Consider the following 7149-nt stretch of genomic DNA (forward strand, 5'->3'; position numbering starts at 1 on the left):
TGCCTGGACACTGTCAGAGCTGTTCAAAAATATTTTTCTGATAACTAGGGACTTCGATGCCTACGGCGATTTCTGATGTGCCGTCGCGACAATTTAATCTTATATTTCGTTTCTTATAAATTCTTGGACATTTGAATATCATTACTTGTCAAGTTGTGTCACACTGCATATTTATCGGTCTTTTCGGCGAGCTATTCCCCACTGTTTATTTTTCTTGATCCAGTACATTAATTGTTTAGAGCTAATACAAACATCAGCATATTCCATGCCTTTTTAGATGTGCTTCTTACCCTTTCCATTCCAGTGAACTTGCCGTTATCGAGCATCACCAAGTTCATAGACCAAAGCTTCACGACTTCGCGGCTGCTGTTGGAAGGAGAAGCAGTCTACGAATCGAAACATGTGGTAGCATGCAATGTGAAGGAGAAGAAAGATGCCACAATAACGTTTGCTGGGCTTGTTCTCCAAACGTCGGCACTAAACAAGGACCCGCATGAGCTGGAAATTTCCGTGAAAGACAGAGAAGTTATCGTAGCAACTTGCAGCTGCAAAGCAGGGTAAAAACAAAGTGTAAATACTAAAATGCACAATTTTTGAAGCATTACATTTTAAAAGTACTTTTTGATGAAATCCTTTGATCACTTTCAGCGTATATTTAAACAATATTACAAATTTCATGAAATAATTTGACCACTTTCTTGTTATAATCCAACCAGAAAAACTACAATTTACTACCCCTGCTTTTCTGGACTTCATTAGGTACTGGCTTCATATGATTGTCACGAAAAAAATTAGCACCCTCAGTTACCCTTCTTTTAAACTATAATTGAAGTATTCAACAAACGTGAGTAAAATGACCGCACACCTATGCATGTCTCTGAGCACAAGAAAGCACCGCTACGTTATTAGCATAGCAGCATTCTATTGTGCCACTCTATGTACATTACCGAATATCATTTCTGTGGGTGTATATGGCTGTTAGTATGGCATCGATTCATTCAGCAAGCTAACAGCTGGTTCTGTATGTCTTCATTCAGGTTGCACAAATGCAAGCACATGGTTGCACTCCTCCTGCACATTAATGCAAGGGGCACCTTTGACATCCTCTCTTCCACTGATCTTCCTCAGCTGTGGGGCAAAGAGCTCAAGGCAGGTGTCAAAGATAAATATGTGCCAAGGAAGATTGTGGATCTTCCTTGTTCAAAAAAGGTAAACAAAAAGTACTTTCAACTTGGTTAATGGAACGTTAAAGTTATAGCAGCAGTAAAATAAAGCAGAACCAAGTAAAATACAGGTGTTTATTCCTGAAATGTTTCAGGCGAAGAGTGACCACGTGAAGCTTCCCACTGAGGACACCTTAAACAGGCTGCTGCATGCTTTGCCCTACAGTTCTACAGCATTCAGGCACAGTGAAAGCAGTAAGTACACCTTTACTACCATTAAGTCATGACTGGCTGCCAACACCATTTGTGCACAGATAATGCCAACTACAAGAAATGTACAACCAACTGTGAGAGAGAACATATTTGGTAGAATCGCTCATTATAGAAGCACTCCAGCACTTCATACTAGCCAATTCTTGTTAACACACTGTGCAACCACTCAGAGTGGAACTGCTGCTGCTTCACCTTGCTTGCTAGAAACAGGAAACCCAGGTACTTTGAAACCTGCAGTGACATGCAATTCAGTAGCACCACTAAAATTCCTGCTCCTTTTAACAGTGGACTGCAATGTACATTTCATTGAACCTGTAAGGCTGACTACAGATTCTTACACATACACCACTTAATGTTATCTACACACTTTGGTGCTGGTTGCTGCAAACATAACTTGCATAGGTAGTGGATTGCAAGTTTATTGTGTTGTGTTATCCACTTAAGCTGCAGGAAGACGTTAAAACAAATATTTTACAACTAAATCTCTGCTTCCATGGCCTGTAAACTTTTTTGACAGTTTCACATTAGAGCACATGCTTACAAGAAAACACAGACAAATGAAGTTTTGGTAATGAGCCAACTGTATTTATGACCAATGCACTACATGTAGTCATCTTTTACTAGAACCTGCAGGTGTAAATAAAATCAAAACAATAGAGCAACTACTTATACAAATTGTGGACATAATTCCCAGTCATAGTCATTGGTAATGAGCCAACTGTATTTATGACCAATGCACTACATGTAGTCATCTTTTACTAGAACCTGCAGGTGTTAATAAAATCAAAACAATAGAGCAACTACTTACACAAATTGTGGACATAATTCCCAGTCACAGTCATCGAGTCTAAACATTAATACCAGGCAGAATATGAAAAATAAGCAAAATTGGACTGTACATGTGTTGTCAGAAGTGCTTCGATTGGGGCTAGTTGGTATGGCATCACTGTATGCGGTATTGTTGCACTGCACACACAAGGTGGCACACAAATTACATTAGCATGGTCTGTGTTTTTTTCTTGTTTTTAGTGTTGATGTACGTGTGCTTGCCATCTTTACAGCACAACAATATATCATACACTCATGTGGCGGCATTTTGTCAAGCTGCGGTCATGACTTTTGGCACTTACACAATGTGCTTGCATTCTAGGAAACCCCACGCATCCAGCAGATGTAGCCAGCAGCTCATCTTCAAGTGGCAAACAAGACTGCAGAGCTGCAGATGCAGCAAATACAACCCCAATGCCAAATGAACACAGTGCATCTGGAGAAATATTGGAGCACAATAAGGAAGAGCCTTGCGAAGCAAGGCCACCTGCACTGACAGAAGCCGCCATCAAGGCAGTAGAAGCGGGGGCACTTTCAACAGAAGACATTTATATACAATTGCAGCAGACATTCACACAATCAAACATTCAGACAATCACGCATTTGACAGAGCAACAGGTGAGCTCGCAACACTGGATGCGCTACAGGAAAGGACTCATAACAGCATCTATTGCTTACTCTGTGTACACGCGAGTGCGTACACTGAAAACAAAAATGGGCCCTCATGACATGCGCCCTCTGCTTAAGCCAGTGATGAGGGAACAAACGGTGCAAACTCCATCTATGTCAAGAGGATCCTTGCTTGAGAACACAGCAAAAGACTTCCACTTAGCCACAACAACACACCAAAATCTCCAACTACAAAGCATAGGCCTTGTAATTTCCAAAGAAAATCCTTGTATTGGAGCAAGTCCAGATGGACTTGTTACTTGTAGCTGCTGTGCTACCAGAGTGCTAGAAGTAAAATGCCCAGTTAACTTGGAAAGGTTTCAGGCTAAGGAGCTAACAACACTGAGCAACGGCAAGTTAAGCCTTAAGAAAACAAGTAGATACTTCTGCCAAATTCAAGTGCAAATGGGGATCCTAGAAGTAGAGATGGCTGATTTCTTTGTTTTTCAGGACAGCGAGAATGTGTTGCTGCTAACAGCTAATTTTGATAGAGACTTTTTAGCACTGTTATAGAGCGAGCTGTATATATTTTTAAGTCTTATGTGCTCCCGTATGTAACTCATTAAAAAACTCAAGATGTGAACATTGCTTTTAATAATGAACAGAAAATTGATTGCAAAGGTGCAGACTGTACAAACAACCCTAGTGTCGCATTCATTGCACTATTGAGCTATATTGTGAGTAATCTGTAACAAGATCGTTGCTTAGAGAGGATTTTTTAGATCAAAAAAGTGTTTTCATACAAATACATGTTCACCTCTGAACCACTGTTAGCAAAATTAAGGACATCAGCATCTACAGATTCTCTAGACGGTGCGAGTAATGACCAAAAATAAATGCAAGCTTGTTTACGTGGCCTCTCTGTTGCATGCTCTGTTGTATTAAAAAATAGTTTCCTAATTTAAAAACTTGTCATCACTGAAAATTGGCTTGGAAAGGTTCACAATTCCAGCTATGATCTGCACAATGTCATCAATAAAAAGAAAAAGTTCTATTCCTACATTTCCTCCCAAAATCCTGAATGCTTTCATTCGCTGGATTGCCCTCTCCACGTGAACTCATGCTGCAGCAATGTTTTGATTTCTTTCAGCATCATCTTTTGAAAGCTCCTTTTCGTTCTTCAAAAAGGTGGACGCACCATTTTAATGTGGTGTTCAAGGCATAATTTGTCAATCAGAAAACCCTTATCTACCATAACACTGTCTATAGAAAGTAGAAACATCTCCAACACTCTATATTCCTTACTTATGAAGGAATCGGATGCCCTTCCCCCATAGGCATTGCTGACATAGCTGATGTGTCCTCCTGGTGTCTCGCAGACAAGAATTTTAGCTGTGTATGTACGTTTATACCAACTGTAAGTCAGCAACTGAGACTCCATGTCCTTGGACCTCTGCAATGGTATCTCAGTACAGTCAAGTACTGCGCGTACAGTGGTGTAATCGTTAAAGTACACAGTCATATTGTCAACGACAGCTTCTTTTGTTGGCCAATAGACTGCCTCTCGCAATATTGCTGCAAGGGCTGTCACACTTGCTTTAAAGATGTCGGCTGCAGTGGTTCTATGAACACCAAAGAGTACACCTAACACTGAAAATGTCAGGTTGTGCTGCAACTTCATAAACGTGAGCAGCACAGCGTCTTCATTTGAGATGCAAAATCCCTTTGCATGTGAAAGTAGTCTACAATCTGTGTATAGGTCACACAAGTTGTAGAAAAGCTGGAAGCAGGGCAGACCAGTAAGAACATTGAGGGCTTTTTCATCTCGGATCGCAGCAATGCTTAGTGGCTGGCTCCGCACTGCGTCAAGGGTGTTGACTTGGACACCAATGTCAGTCGTAACTGTAAGGACGTCGGAAGGTATGGCTGAAGTAGAAAATAATAATTATTATGGGTGTTCCCAGAATTAAAAATACAGATTAACCTTTGTTCTTAGCGCACCTTGGCTGCAGGTTTCACTGGAATCTTGTTCTCAGCGTGAATGGGGGGGGGGGGGGAGCTGGTGCTGGCCTGGCGCTCAACAGCCAGTGTTGCAGGATCATCTTTACGGAAGGTCTCGGCCAGAGGTCTGTCCTCTGTAAACGAGAGGTCTGTCCACTGTGCACACTTAAAGCACATAGCATATTACCAACAACAAATATGAAGCAAAATGACTTGGTTAAGCACCAATTCTAAATGTATATAGAAGAACATGTATTACCACAACACAGCAACACCATTTCAAGCTAAAGGTAGAGATGTTGACATTCTTTCCTTTCTAACTAGAACTGTTAAGAATACTTGGTTTGTGTGGATTCGATTTTTTTACTTTGCATGCTTCCCAACTGACTGCAAAGAAAGGTGACATTTACTTTTGCTATCATACTATTTCATCGCATACAGAACAATTCTTTAGAGGGAAATATTTATTTACTTTCCTCCATCTTGCAGGTTTCTGCAGAACTGATTTGCCAAAATAATTCTTATACGTACTGACGTAGTATTTATCATTACTGATAAGTTTGCACATTCTCATCTAGTCATGTTATAAACCACTTGAAGTTAGTGCGTACTTTTTTAGACATGTGCACAAATTGTTCCTCCAGTAGGTTAGCTAACGGCCACATTTCTTACAGTACAGGTGACTACATATTGCGTCACTACTCAAGTCTGGTGAAGACCGCAGCATCTTGGCACAACTATCAGAACATTGTGATTCACCATTACATCATAACCAAGATTTGGCAACAGTACTTCCTTACATACTACTTTAAGCATATTATAATGAACAGTTGTAGGTCCTTTTTCTTGATATGCTGACACCATGAGAAATGGTCATGCACTGCACAGCAGATCTTGCATATAGGGAAAAATGAGTTATTTTAGGTGCTGTTACCCTTCGACAATTACTTGCGTGTACAGTTTGTCATAGTGCTTGCATGAAGCTCTCTCGTTGCCCACACACTGAAACTTAACATGTATTCTAGCTGCTATGGACTCTGATCGAGCAGAAATAAATAAAAAAACCCATGCGCAGTAGAAATTAGTGTCGGAAGATTAGAAGTATCATGAAGCATGATGCAAAAATGCTTGTTTTTAGCCGAAACACCCTCGCAATGCGAGAACCAGGGAAGGCCGAGCAAAGGTCGAACATGCCTCACAGGGCCTATCTGTTGTTCGTTTCTCGCTGCCATGATTACAATTAAATGGCATGTTTACAATATCAGTACACATGTGCATCAAATGTTTGAGCCTTCGTGTCAATAAAATCAGGAGCAATACGAACATTTACGCATAAGTAAACCGCCACCGTAGGCAGGGTATCGATTGTGAATCTCGGCTCGCACAGCACTTCGCTGTTTTTTAGCGCATAGCGTTTCCGTCAGAAGAATGCAAGCGTGATTGAGAGAAAATTATTGCTACAATAAATGCGGCACACATCAAATGAGCCGCAGCCACAGCGTTTAGCTCGCGATGCACATCCACCAGCAAACGTCATGTAGATATTATTGCATTCAACGAGTCTAAACAATGACTTACGTATCTGCAGTCGATTTTGCAGACGCTGAGGACGGGGCGGACAATCAAGAGGTCGTACCGGAAGGTTCTGAGATGGTATCGCACCTCGTAAAAGCCAGCGCCTTTTCCAGCCTGCGAGCGATAAGCGTCTTTAGCCGGGCAGCGCGCGCGGGCGAGCGTCTCAGTGCGCGCTTTCTGCTACTCACCGAACATCGCAGCCCCGACGCCTTAGCAAAAATCTTCCTCGGAGAAGTGCTTGCTGCACACACGAGCTGTAGCCGATGGCTGCTTGCCGGTTCTTAGTTTCGTGATCCAAGCTTCACGAAGCCTCTTGTCCCGTGGGTATGTGTGACGGCTGACACCGGGCTCTGTTGCGTACGTCCGGCACTGCGGCACCGTGCAGTAGCCTACCATGTTGCGTGCCTTCAAAGGCAGCCACTACCTATTGTAGTGCTTTCAAGCGTTGTAAAGGAGGCACTCGAAGCGGGAAAATCTCGCCGCTAAATGAGAACCGAAGCGTACGAGGGAATTTAAACTTTCGTTTGCAGCTCGCTTCGGCGCTCCCGAAGCAGCCGACGCGGCCGCTATGCCCACGTGATCCCTCATAGCACGTCACGTCGACGGTGGCGCCAGCTTTTCCAGCGGTGGAGCTCGAGGCCAATACTACTAAGAACACATAAAGAAAACGAATGTCTACCACAGGCTCCTAGGTGGAAAA

General features: G+C 42.3%; 1 pseudogene; it reads right to left on the reverse strand.

Moving 5' to 3' along the window:
* Positions 1-3829: 3829 nt before the first annotated feature.
* LOC142570660 (uncharacterized) lies at positions 3830-4704 on the reverse strand (annotated as a pseudogene).
* Positions 4705-7149: the final 2445 nt, after the last annotated feature.

The sequence above is a fragment of the Dermacentor variabilis genome, chromosome 2 (assembly GCF_050947875.1).
Source record: "Dermacentor variabilis isolate Ectoservices chromosome 2, ASM5094787v1, whole genome shotgun sequence".
Lineage (NCBI taxonomy): Eukaryota > Metazoa > Arthropoda > Arachnida > Ixodida > Ixodidae > Dermacentor > Dermacentor variabilis.